Raw genomic sequence first — 14,820 nt, forward strand, 5'->3', positions numbered from 1 at the left:
TCAATCCTTCTCCTGAAATGCAGGAAAATACACCCATCAATATAATTGACAATTTATTCATTCCACTTGCTGCTCTTATCTCCTTCTGACAAGCTTGAGCAACTGGCAGGGGCAGATGCCATTTAGGCAGCTGCCCAGGTGGTAACAAGTTGTCACGGTGGGACGGCAGAGCTCAACAGCTCCAGACACTTTGTGAGTCCACACTGAGACTTCATCGTAGGAGATAAGGCAACAATCTCCAGCTGAGGTCTGAGACAGCAAAGAGGTTTCTGGAACCTGAGGGTGTGCGGTTTTAAAGAACCATTTCATCTCCCATTAATTAGAAATTAGAATATTGTTAAAGATTTGGGACTTTGCCCAAAGTGATAACGAAAACTGGCATTGTTAAAACTTTTAAATTTCACATTGTATTTGCACAGTTTAGCAGCTGACAGAGGAAACACAGTAGAGTGCCTTACTGATTCTAAGCCACGGCCAGTAGCAGAAGCTTCTCCAGTAAAAGCAGAATATACCTCTCTGCCTCTGACCTTGGGTTTGGCTGTGTGACTTGCTTTAGTCAATAAGGTAATATAGAAAGGTCTATTAAGAGGCCTCTTGGGTTTCCACCTGCACCCCTATGCTTCTGTCACGGTCACACACAGAGTTTCCATTGAGTACCAGCTGCCCACAAGCCTGACATAGAATATGCTCAGGTGCACCAGACCTGAGCCTAGACCTCAGCCAAGAGAGGCCAAGCCCAGCTGGACCTATGCCAGAAGCAGAGCCACCCAGCTGAGCTCAACCCAGATCAGCCAAACCCCAGCCAACTTTCAGTTGTATGAGCTAAATAAATGCTTATTATGAATTTTCCACTGAGGTTGGGGGTGGTATGCTGCACTGTGACTGGGACAGCTAATGCGGAGAACACAGGGGAAGTACAGGAAGCCAAGGGGAGTAATGCACAATAGCTTTTCCTGGTTTCCTTCCCTGGATAAATGGGTGGCAACACACGGGATAGAGTGATGAAGTTCACAACTACTTTAAAAAGATCCCCATGATTTCTCCAAGAATACCCCAGCTTCCATGTCCTTTGGTGGGATGATTCAAAGATCTATCCTACACTGTCTCCCACAGATCCCCAGCGGGATTGAGCCCCAGTTTCTCAGTGTCACCCACTCATGGTCCATCTTGATGGCCTTACCCCTTCTCAATTCCACCCCTCTCCTTCCCTGTCTGAGCATCAATGCCCATATAAATATTTGCACATGATTCTTTTTTATATATAATTTTTTAAATGTTTATTTTTTTTCAACGTTTATTTATTTTTGGGACAGAGAGAGACAGAGCATGAACGGGCGAGGGGCAGAGAGGGAGGGAGACACAGAATCAGAAACAGACTCCAGGCTCTGAGCCATCAGCCCAGAGCCCGACGCGGGGCTCGAACTCATGGACCGTGAGATCGTGACCTGGCTGAAGTCGGATGCTTAACCGACTGCGCCACCCAGGCGCCCCTTAAATGTTTATTTTTGAGAGAGAAAGAGAGACAGTGTGAGCAGGGGAGGGTGGGGGGGGGGGGGGAGAGAATCTGAATCAGGCTCCAGGCTCCCAGATGGCAGTACAGAGCCTGATGCGGGGTTTGAACTCACGAACCATGAGATCATGACCTGAGCCATGCTTAATGGACTGAGCCACCCAGGTGCCCCAGCACATGAATTCTTGACTCAAGCTAAGACATGGCACATTTTTACAAATAAAAACTAACATTCATCGAGCACTTGAATGTCCCAGAGACCATGATACACAGATGACTTCACTGCTTTCAGTTTTCTCCTCTGTAAAGTGGGGACAAAAACAGTGCCTCTCTACCTCTCAGGACTGTGTGAGGAAAGAATGTGTTACGTGCCTAGAACAGGACATGACTCACAGCAAGCCATAAAGAAATGTTACTATTTCAAGCAAGACTCACTTATCTTTATTACTACCGGGCTTCTAAGCTGCATCTGCATGTTGGAAAGAACCGGGAGGACTGAGGAAAATACCTAGGAAAAAAGAATGACAAGAAGAGATAAATTCTTCACAAACCACTTTAAATTTCTCAGCCAGCTGATGGCAGCATGAGCCTTTAAACGGTGAGCAGGGAGAGCAACAGAAAGAATGAAGCATTCTCCACTGATTATATGTAATTAGTGAGACTCTGTCACATGGAGGAGAAACCCAAGAATCAGAGAAGATACAAGAGTCCAGGGGAAGACACCAGTCAGGTTGTGCTCTCGGTGTGCATGGCTAAGGCATGGGAGGCATTTCCAGAGGAACTGTTTAGGATGGGCCCAGTAGTAGACTGAGGATTTTGGTCTGGTGAGCAGAGACCTAGATTTGTTCTAGACCCTTCCAAAGCACCCTCTAGGTGCCATGAAATAGGGCACTCAAGCCCAGCCCCTAGGGCCTCAGGACTCAGGTAGGGGGGGGAGGGGGGGTGGAAGGAGATGGATCACCCAGGTAGGATGAAAATGACCCACTCCTGCTTACCCAGGGGAAGGCGGGGGTCATCCCAAAGATAGCTGCTTACTTGCTCCTTGACAAATTCTCCTCTGGTGATGCCATCCCACCAGCCCTGCCCTTCTGTAGCATGCTCCTCAGACCTGGATCCAAATGAAGGCCAGGCCAAGGGAAGAGAAGGGAGTAAGCCCCATGTTCTCTGATCACACCTGCATGGGGGCATTTGACCATTTCTGTCAAACCTTCAGGCCACATTGGCATCACAGGATTCAGCCAAGTGTGCTGGAGAAGCCATTGCACAGCCCGGATTTGAACCCAGCCTTTGCCACTGCTCAACTGTGATTAAGGGCAAGCTACTTGACCTCTTAGCACTCAGTATCCCAATCTGTAAAGCAAGGATAATAATGAGCCCACCCTTATAGGGCTATTATGATGATGAAATATGACAATAAATGTTGTGGTAGTTTCAAGGGGCCAAGTGTTCATAAGCTGAAGCCTTCCTGAAATCCCATGGGAACAAAGCGATTAGGCGGACAGATCATTTGACCCTTCTTCTTCCTCTGAGGAGCCCTGCTGGCTCCCCCAAGTTAGATGTGAGAGTCACACCTTCATCACCTGCCACCCCCAGCTGGCAATGGGGGAGAAGAGAACAGCAAAAAAAAAAAAAAAAAAGAAAGTCTTTACTACCGACTATTCTCCCTGTGCTCTACTATGCCCGTCCCATCTCAATCCCCCTTTTACAGAGTTAGGCAGGAGGGGAACGGACAGAATGGCCCATGGCTCTTCTATTCTCTCCCCATCTCGGCTTCTTCTTGCTGTCCTCTCTTCTCAGCCTAGTTCCATTTTTCTCGTAAATTATCAAACATACACATGGGTTCCTTTCTACCATTCTCTATCGTAATGCTGTTAATACCCGCAGTACAATATTAGCATTTCACGTGGTATTGTGGGTTGCAAAGACAGCCACAGTTCTCCACCCTTCCTATAGGCCTGCTCTTTGCAAGACAGCTTTGCAGTTCCTCCCACCAATGGCTACAGTCTAGTTCTCTCTTCTTGAACCTGGATTGGCCTGTGACCTGCTTTGGCCAAAAGAATCTGGCAGATGCACACTGTGTCATTTCAAGCCCCAGACTCAAGAAGCCACGCGTGCTCACTCTCTCGGAGCCCTAACCTGTGGGAGGATGAGAGACATGCAGAGCAGAGGGGAGCCATCCCAGGGGAGGCCACCATCACCAACCTGGCAGCTGACTGAAGATGCTCATGTCAGCCCAGCTGAGCCAGCCAGACCAGCAGAACCCCACCTCAGCTGTCAACCTGCAGAGTCCCAAACTAAAAAAAAAAAAAGCTACTATTTTAAGCTACTACATCTTGGGGATGTTTGTTAAAAATTTTTAATGTTTATTTAGTTTTGAGAGAGAGCACATCATCTGGGAAGGAGCAGAGAGAGAGAGAGAAGAGGATCTGAAGGAGGCTCTGCACTGTCAGCACAGAGCCTGATGTGGGGCTCGAACCCATGAACCATAAGATCATGACCTGAGCTGAAACCAGGAGTCAGATGCTTAACTGACTGAGCCACCCAGGCGCCCCTCGGGGTGGTTTTTTCAGGCAGCAAAAGTTAACTAATGGATTAGGCAATAAAAAATACAATTAAAGAATTAAACTTGTCTAACATTTTACATGCATTTATTTATCCTTCATCATAATAAAAAAAACCCTCCTATTTTGGTCCTGCTGCCGCCTCCATTATTATTGGAGCTCTGCACCTACTAAGCGTAGGGTAAAATGGTGCACATTCTGGACACTGTAGAGATAAGATTTATTCACAGTTGTCAAGCAGCTGCAGTGGTATGTGTATGACTAGATATAAGGTGAAAGACACAAGTGCCACCATTCCAATGGGCTTCCTCACAAAATGGTGGCTGGTCTCAAAGCAAGCGTTCCTAGAGAATGAGTGAGCCAGGTGCAAGCCACGTCATCTTTGATGATCTGGCTTTGAAGTCACTCAGTGTCACTCCCACCACCCTCTCTCTGTCACTGAGTTCCATCCAGACTCCAGGAGAAGGAAAGTAGACTTCTGTGCCTGAGGGAGCATGGCAAGGTTCTAAGCAATATTGTTGTGGCCATTTTGGGGAAATACGATCTGCCAGTGACATATGCTGACATCTCTCTGATGCTAACTCTCTGTCATATGGAAACCTAAGATACTATGAAAAAAAATAGATGAAAAGCAGGGATAGGAAGGGATAGGAAGAGAGGCTGTGGGAAATGTATGAGAAAGGAAGAGAGAGAGCAGAGTAAGGCTTTTATGCTGGGATGGAGCTCCACCATCGCGATGTACTCTCAGTGAGTAACCAGCTTCTTTGTGCTCCCTGGTGGCCCATTTCTAAAATGACAACAACTGTACCTGGCTCATGGTGGTATTGTGAGAATTAAAAGGATTAATCCATTAAAGTGCTTAGAGCCTTGCCTGGCATGTATTTTGTGCTCCATAAAGTGAGTGGCTACAGTTTATGTTCTCAACCACCTTGGTGTTGGTTTGGCCCTGTGGCCAATGCATCATACACCGAATCCCTAAGATACCTGGAAACAGGTAAGCAGCTGCCCCTGTCAGAGAAGTCACACCCATACCAGCATATCAGAGCTAGAGCACACAACCTCTCCAACTGCACGGTAGAACCTCAGAAGCCAGAAAAATCCCTGGGGTGCCATGCACTGGGTTTTATAATCTCGATATTACATACCCTTCACATCAGCATGCCTCTGTCTTCCTCTTCAGTTCAACCCCAGCCTCCCCAACATCCCAAAGGGCTTGCACATTTTATCTCTTCCAGCAGAAGTTCAGAAGTCCGGATCTCTTATCTCCATCTACAACACACAGAACTGGCCATTTAGAGGGTTGGAAGCATTAAAAAAAATACCATGAAAAACTGCACAGAGGATTTGCCTCACTGGTTCTGGAAGGATGCACTCATAGCTGGGAGCCCAGAAGATGGCTTTTCCTTACTTTTCTGACACTAAGTCCTACTCCTGGGCCTAAAGAAGGACTTTCTGGGGCACCTGGGTGGCTCAGTCAGTGAAGCATAGACTCTCGATTTCAGCTCAGGTCATGATCTCATGGTTCATAGAATCTGTGTCAGGATCTGTGCTGACAGTGCAGAGCCTGCTTGGGATTCTCTCTCTCCCTCTATTTATGCCCCTCTCCTGCTCACATTCTCTCTCTCCCCAGTCTCTAAATAAACATAAAAAAAAGGACTTTACCAGAATGTTCTTTAAATCCCTATGCCAATGCTAGAACTCCAAAATACTCTCACTTTAAAAAATGGAGCTAATTACCAACCAAGCTGTCTTCTCTTTCAGTTAAGTGTCATTTTGTTTTCTATTATCCCTTGCATCATATCAGCTTATACAGAGTCATGCAATCTTCCAGTCTGAGACTTTGAAGATGGGTCCAGCCTGAATATGAAATTCCAAATTATCTCCATATCTCATTTTTTGTATCAATGCCTTAATCTTTCCAAAATCACCCAAGCACACAAATGTAGTCAAACTGCTCACAAACAGAAACAAAACACAAATATTAGATCAAAGCTCAAGTCCCTTTGACCATCACCACTAACAACTGGAGCCCACATCCTCAACAGGGGTAGACACTGTTATAGTTTGGGATTAAATCTTTCCAGATCACTTCTGTGCATTCAAAGATTTAATCTCTCTCTCCCACACACATACGTACACATATATATTTCTTTTCTAAATAAATGTTCATTGTGTGTCATCCTACATCCACTTATTCCATGCTCCAGATGTCCTATAAAACCCCCTACATCAGTATAAGAAGACTCTTTCTCTCTCTTTTTGTTTTTTACACTTTGATAATATTTCATAGTTTCAGCTTCTCCATCAGGCTGTGTAACTGGACAGACTCCCTTGCCAGCACGTCCTCCAGGACACTCCTGTGCAGATGCCACATGCATGTCTTCGTTCCCTGGATGTGAGTTAGGCTCTAGCCCGGAACAGCCTCCCTGACCCTCTTCTCACACTTGAGAAGTTTCAGCTCTTAGGCCTCAGGGCAACACATTTGATCTTGAATCCCAGCTGTGTTTCTCAGGCAATTCACTTAACTTGGGTTCCTTCTATGTAAAGTGGGGTGACTGGAATAGCACCTACTTCAAAGGGGTGTGCTTGTAAAGTAATCCATGGAAAGCACTGGCCCATTGCAGGTTACTTAGTGAATGCTCAATAAATGTTTGCTGCTACCATTACCAATATCAATGGTCATCATCATGTTTTTTGGGTAACAATTTAAATCTCACTTTCTTTTTTAATTCAGGTTTTCCCCTGACTCTTATTTCACACTTAGATAAGATTATTGATAAACAGTCCCAATAAGTTTTAAGGGCCATTCACATCACATCACAATGTCTCCTAATCTTTGCTAATAGATATACAAGAAATAGGGAGTTAATTTACTGGCCCACTGTACTCACAGTGAGCCACACAGTCACACACAGCAAAGGAAGCCAGTGAGTTAAAAAAGGTTATCCTTATAAGGGACAGAAATTCAAGTGCTTCCTCCATTATATTATTTATATTATAATATTAAGTATGTAAACATAAAATAACTAGGTATAAATACCTGATTATCATGATCCTACATAATTATAAAACCCATATACAATTATAAGTCATGTAAGAACAAGAATGTAAACCAATACAATTAAAAGTAACAAGATTAATTTAATGTTAATTTGATGATGTCGTTTTGCTAAAACTCACTCTTTCTAACATGAATACAGCAGACATTCATCTTCTGCTAACATAAGACTAACATAAGAGAATAAATCAACTTGCCTTAAAATTTTAAAAGAAAAATTGTAATAAGAGACAAAGAAGGATACTATAGAATCATAAAAGGAACAATCCAACAAGAAGATATAGCAATTGTAAACATACACCCAACACGGAAGCTCTCAAATATAGAAAACAGTTAATAACAAACTAACAAAATAACAAAGGAAGTAATTAATAGTAATACAATAATAGTAAGGGACTTTAATACCTCACATCAATGGATAGATCATCCAAACAGAAAATCAACAAGGAAACAGTGGCTTTGAATGACACATTGGACCAAATGGATTTAACAGATATATTCAGAACATTCAATCCTACAACAGTAGTATATACACATTTTTTTCAAGTAGGCATGGAACATTCTCTGGGATAAATCATATATTAAGCCACAAAATAAGTCTTAAAAAATTTAAAAAGATCAAAGTCATACTATGCATCTTTTCTGACCACAATGCTATGAAACTAGAAATTTCATATGAAACTATGAGAGAAAAAAATCAAAAAAGAGCACAAATACATGGAGTTTAAATTGCAGGCTACCAACCAATGAATTAATGGGTCAACCAAGAAATCAAAGAAGACACAAAAATATTCATGGAGACAAATGAAAACAAAATAATCCAAAATCTTTGGGGTTCAGCAAGAGCTGTTTGAACAGGGAAATTTACAGCAATACAGGTCTACCTCAAGAAGCAAGAGAAGTCAACCCAACCTTAAACCTAAAGGAGCTAGAAAAACAACAAACAAAACCTAAAACCAGCAGAAGGAAGGAAATAATAAAGATTAGAGCAGAGATACATGAAACAGAAACAAACAAACAAACAAAATCAATGAAACCAGAAGCTGGCTCTTTGAAAAGATCAGCAAAATTGAAACAAAATTGAAAAACCTTTAGCCTCATTTATAAAAACAGAGAGACAGAGAGAGAGAGAGAGAGAGAGAGAGAGGATTCAAATAAATAAGGACTCAAACAAATAAAATTAGAAATGAAAAAGAGAAAGAACAACCAACACCACAGAAATGCAAAGGATTATAAGAGAATATTATAAAAAATTATATGCCAACAAATTGGACAACCTGGAAGAAATGGATAAATTCCTAGAAACATATAACCTCCCAAAAGTGAATCAGGAAGAAATATAAAATTTTAACAGACTGATTACCAGCAATGATGTTAAATCAGTAATCAAGAAACTGACAACAAATCAAAGTCCAGGACCAGATGGTTTCAAAAGGGAACCCAACATTTAAAGAAGAGTTAATACCTATCCTTCTCAAACTATTCCAAAAAATAGAAAAGAAAGGAAAACTTCCACATTTATTCTATGAGGCCAGCACTACCCTGATATCAAAACCAGATGAAGACACCACTAAAAAAGAAAACTACAAGTCAATATCCCTGATGAACATAGATGCAAAAATTCTCAATAAAATACTAGCAAACTGAATCCAACACTATGTTAAAAAAAAATCATTCACCACAATCAAGTGGGATTTATTTTCAGTTGCAAAGATGGTTCAGTATTTGGAAATCAATCAAGGTGATACATTGCATCATTAAGAGAAAAAATAAAAGCCATGTGACCATTTCAATAGGTGCAGAGAAAGCATTTGACAAAGTATAATATCCATTCATGATAAAGACCCTCAACACTCAACAAAGTAGGTTTAGAGGTAACACACCTCAACATAATAAAGGTCATTTATGAGAAACCCACAGCTAACATCATAGTTGATGGTGAAAAACTGAGAGCTTTTCCCCAATAGTCAGGAACAAGATGTCCACTCCCACAGCTGTTATTCAACACAGTATTGAAAGTCCTAGCCACAGCAATCAGACGACAAGAAGGAATAAAAGGCATCCAAATTGGTAAGGAAGAAGTAAAGTTTTCACTATTTTCAGATGACATGACACTATATATAGAAAAGTCTGAAGACTCCACCAAAAAACTACTAGAACTGATAAATGAATTCAGTAAGGTTGCAGGGTACAAAATCAATGTATAGAAATCCGTCACATTTCTATACACTAATAATGAAGCAACAGAAAGAGAAATTAAGAAAACAACCCCATTTACAATTACATCAAAAATAATAAAATACCTAGGACTAAACTTAATCAAGGAGGTACTTAATCAAGACTTGTACTCTGAAAACTATAAAAAAATGATGTAAGAAATTGAAGATGACACAAAGAAATAGAAAAATATTCCATGCTGATGGACTGGAAGAACAAATATTGTTAAAATGTCCATACTACCCAAAACAATCTATAGATTTAATGCAATCTGTATCAAAATACCCACAACATTTTTTCACAGAACTGGAAAAAACAATCCTGAAATTTGTATGGAACCACAAAAGACACAAAATAGCCAAAGCAATCTTGAAAAAGAAAAATAAAGCTGGAGGTATCACAATTCCAGATTTCAAGCTATACTATAAAGCTGTAGTAATCAAAACTGTATGGTACTGGAGTGAAACCAGACACATAGATCCATGGAATAGGATAGAAATCCCAGAAATAAACCCATATATATATGGTCACTTAATCTCTGATAGAGGCAAGAATACGCAAAGGGAAAAAGTCACTTCAACAAATGGTGTTAGGAAAACTTGACAACTACATGCAAAAGAATGAAACTGGACCACTTTCTTACACTATACACAAAAATAAATTCAAAATGTATTAAAGACTTAAGTGTCAGACTTGAAACCATAAGTATCTTAGAAGAGAGCACATGCAGCAACTTCTCTGACATAGGCCATAGCAACTTTTTTTCTAGATAGGTCTCTTGAAGCCAGGGAAACAAAAGCAAACATAAATATTTGGGACTACATCAAAATAAAAAGCTTCTGCACAATAAAGGAAACAATTAAGAAAACTAAAAATGAAATGGGAGAAGATATTTGCAAATGACATATCTGATAAAGGGTTAGTACCCAAAATATATAAAGAACTTATAAAACTCAACAACCATGGGGCGCCTGGGTGGCGCAGTCGGTTGAGCATCCGACTTCAGCCAGGTCACGATCTCGCGGTCCGGGAGTTCGAGCCCCGCGTCAGGCTCTGGGCTGATGGCTCAGAGCCTGGAGCCTGTTTCCGATTCTGTGTCTCCCTCTCTCTCTGCCCCTCCCTCGTTCATGCTCTGTCTCTCTCTGTCCCAAAAATAAATAAAAACGTTAAAAAAAAAATTAAAAAAAAAACAACTCAACAACCAAAAAGCAAATAATCCATTAAAAAATGGGCAGAAGACATGAACAGATATATTTCCAAAGAAGACATAGAGATGACCAACAGACACGTGAAAAGATGCTCAACATCACTGATCATCAGGGAAATGCAAATCAAAACTACAATGAGGTATTATCTCACACTTGTCAGAATGGCTAAAATAAAAAACACAAGAGATGAGGACTGAGTAATGTATAGAATTGTTGCATCACTCTACTGTACACCTGAAAATACAACACTGTATGTGAGCTATACTGGAATTAAAATAAAATAAAAAATAAAAAGAGGGGTGCCTGGTTGGCTCAGTGGGTAGAACATGTGACTCTTGATCTCAGAGTCATGAGTTCAAGCCCCACACTGGGAATTGAACTTACTTCACCAAGAAATAAATAAAAAGTTAAAAAAGAAATTACCTTTAAATGCAGTTTGCTGTGTGGAGAGGCTCGCAGTAGTGAGAAGCGACCCATAAACAGACCACCTGGGGAAACAGCAGACTCTGGGGGCCCATATCATGCTGACTCCAGGCTGTTCACTCACAGAGTGGAATGGTAGGTGGAATGCTCACACAATTCAAATTTTTCCAGTCTCTTTTCCACTCTCTACGTTCTCCCTCCACATTTCTGTGTTCTGAACTACTGTGAAGCTTTCCTTTTTTTTTTTTTTTAACCCCACTAGACCGCCCTTGTCCTTCACTTGGGGCAGACGTTATCTACGTTGTAAGACCTCTCCGCTCCTTCACCGTACTCTGCCACAATTCCAATTTGTAGGACAACTTGGTCCCAAGGCAAATCAAATAAATGCAAACCCAAAGGCAGGCATTGGAATTATTTGACAGAACTTGGCTAGAAGACTTGGCTCTTCCAAGGCTCTTGTCCCCAGCTACACATCTAAGAAGTCTCAAACATGCTTTGGTCACATCCCAAATCAATGACAGAATACCTGAGGATTGGACCTATGCAGCCCTATTTTCAAAGTTCACTGGGAAATTCCAATGGGCAGTGAAGGTTAAGGACCAGTGATCTAGCAATTAATGGCTTTCAAACTCTTTTGACTTCTGTCCATAGTAATAAATACATTTCACATCATGACTTATACCATACACATACATACAAAACAGAAGCAAACATTTTATGAAACAATACTTAGCTCTTACATTCTGATGTTTTCTATTCCACTCACTTGTATTTAAAACTTGTATTAAAACAAGGCTGGATGTGCCCCAACTTCCGACTTCACAATCCCTTAGATGATGCCTTAGATTATCCAGAATAGTTAACTAGTAAACGCTGTCCTCAGGATAAAGATATATTTCAGAATTTCCCAAAGAGGATGTGTGAAGCCCTAAGAATAAGTCCATATTTACAGATGCCCATTTTGAAAGTTATATTTCAAATTATAATTTTGGATTTTATAATCCAAATCTTTCATTTGACAAAACAGGAAAGGTCACACTCATATGTACATTCCCTCCAGTATGCACATATGCCTGTGTATTCAACTATTTGAAAAATCTTAAAACAGTTGCATTGTGGACCCCCAAATTTACAGTTCTTTGGGCTCAATTATTATGTTGCTTCAATGTGTGTAGCTCAGGGCTGCTGGTCTTAATTCTTCCTTTGCTCATACACCACGGTGCATCACACAATATGGAGCCTGAAGTAGTATTTGCATTAATACTGTTGTTCTAGCATTCTGGCATCTATTTCTAATTTTGATTTAACAAAATAATACACAGGGAGGCTGATAAACATATCTGGCCATCTGGAGAAGGGGATATGTCGTCACTACCGTATCTTAATAGTTACCGTGCTTCTTACATCAGACTAGAGTTTTAGGTGGCTGGTGCTCTTACTACATGGGCAAAATAGAATTAAATGTTGCTGCCAATATTCACTTTTCACTAATGTTGCTGCAGCAGCAGCCCTAAGTGCTTAAGATGTTTTTTGAGCCCCTGAGGGGAAAAAAAACCCACCAGGCAAAATGCTACTAGCCAGCTTCCGAAGGGGTTTTGAACTTAGAAAAATACAATTAACTTACCAAGCCCAAATAAATCTTGGAAGTATAAATATTAAACTGAATGAACAGTGGACTTATATGACATGTTATAAAATCTTACATACAGAAACGTAAAACACCAGCTACATAAAGATCATTTTTATATAAGAAAAATGTAACTGCACATTAAAAAGAGCAGCAGGCTGACTCAGGCTTCCCGTCAGTCGGAGCGAAGCAGCTGGAAGGATCTGGGAAGCTGTCCCAGCATTGCTGTGTTGGTTTTACAGAGTATGCACATAAGAGGCATTTCCTCAGCAAAGGGTATCTGTTTTCACTTGGTTATTGAACTTCAACATGGTGGTGTTCCTAAGACAAATGCAAATTCATTTCAAACTTGCATTGGTTGCCTAGCAAACCAGACTTTCTCGAGGGAATACTAAAGTGTTTCTCACCTTGACAACTTTAAATCATCTTAAATTTTTTTTAATCTCATTTCTCTGTGGAGAAAAGCTAAATTTGTGAGGAAGTGTCTTGATCACAACTATTTGTTAATTAAACAAATATAGATGAAGCATCTATTAGGTGTGATTGCACTGTGGGAAATACTCATCGGAAGCTCTAAAGCCCTTATAAAATATTTAAAAACTGAAACCCTCAAGGTAAAAGCAGATTGAAGAAAACAGGCTGCCAATCAGTGTTACCAAAGTTAGTTAAGTGTTAAAAGAAAACATTGTTCCATAATCCTAATGAATTGGGAAATGTGGAGTTACACAAAGTAAAACAGGTTTCTTTGTTACAAGATTTCTAGAGCCCCTATGTGAATATGATCTGGAAGGGTTATGTTCCAGTATCTCCCAACATTCTTTAACATAAGTCAATATCTCAGGATTAGGCCAGCTGTGAAAGATGGTGACCTGGAGCATGTTTTCTCTCTCTTTTCCATTTCCTTTAAAGTAACTGTGTCAGAGAAAGGCACTGTCATCTATTTCTTTAGGGGGAAGGACAGAAAGAAAGAGCTCAAAGAAAACTGTGCTGCTATTATCAGAATAAGACCCTGTATGGCTGGGATGTCTAATACAGCTGCCAATAGCCCTACATGACTACTGATGGCTTGAAATGTGGGGAGTCTGAATTGAGTTGTGCTGTAAGTAGAAAATATACACCAGGTTTTGAAGACTTAGTTTAAAAAATGTAAATCACTTCATTAAAAAATCTTTACATTGCTCACATGCTGAAATGTACATATTGAATTTATTACATTATTAAAATTAATTTTACCTCATTTTTAAGAGCATTTTAAAACAAAACTACTAGAAAACTTAAAATGACATATGTGGTTCACTACTGAACAGCATTTCCTTATGGAATAGCCCTCAAAGCCTTACGGGTCACCACACCACATGGATATCCCCTTCCCCGTGGCTGGTGTGCAACACACACACACACACACACACACACACACACACACACACACACACACACACACTGTGGCTGCTCAGCCTAAACGCCTTACCCTCTACTGCCACCTCTTGGCTATAATCCTGCCCATCCTTTAAATCCATCTCGAACTATAGCAGGCAACTGTTGACATTTATTAAGAATTGATTACATGCAAGGCATCGTGTGAAGTACATGTCATGCGACTTTCCTAAGCCATTATATCTGCTTTCTGAAATGGACAGCATTCGATTCTCATTTTATAGCTCGTGCTCATTGTGTGCACTATCAGCTTGTCCGTGGCAAAGCCCAGATTCATCTTTGCTTCATCAATCACCACTGCCCCACCTGGTGGTCCTTGCCTTCATGCCCTAAGTCCGCTCTGAGTTCCTGAACATATGTATCCCTCACTCCCTGGAATCCTTACTGCCCTTAGCTAATGCATCTTAATTTATATACTTTTTTCAGTGCATGGATTACTGCATTGTATTATAACTATTATTAATGTGTGTGATCCACATGATTCTCACTGAAGACCAAAAAGAATTTTGCTCATTTAAATCTTCATTGCAAATAACACTTTGAAACCTGTCAATATTTGATTAATGTACAGCATATTATGTATTTAAACACATCGTACACTCCTCTCACGCCGTTTACAAATGTAAATCTTGCTGTTGACATAAGAACTGGGTATATGGATGTGGATGGCCATTACTGACAGGTGGAATTTAAAAGCAAAACAAGAGACAAGCTGGAAGTCTGGTCTCCCCTCTGGTGGGGTAAACCTCTGAAGACCTTCCCAGGGCAGTTCCTCTACAAAC

The 14,820-nt window shown here is 40.7% G+C and overlaps 1 protein-coding gene across 3 annotated transcripts in view; it reads right to left on the minus strand.

Moving 5' to 3' along the window:
• The window catches only part of RIN2 (Ras and Rab interactor 2), a 225,342-nt gene that overhangs the window by 173,749 nt on the left and 36,773 nt on the right, over positions 1-14,820 (minus strand). For all 3 annotated transcript variants that reach the window (XM_086701579.1, XM_086701583.1, XM_086701580.1), the window contains exon 2: positions 5,217-5,340. The gene's annotated coding sequence lies outside the window, so the exon portion shown is untranslated. The remainder of the gene's footprint in view (positions 1-5,216; positions 5,341-14,820) is intronic.

Source organism: Puma concolor, chromosome A3 (assembly GCF_028749965.1).
Source record: "Puma concolor isolate L17-30 chromosome A3, mPumCon1.1.hap2, whole genome shotgun sequence".
Taxonomy (NCBI): Eukaryota; Metazoa; Chordata; class Mammalia; order Carnivora; family Felidae; genus Puma; species Puma concolor.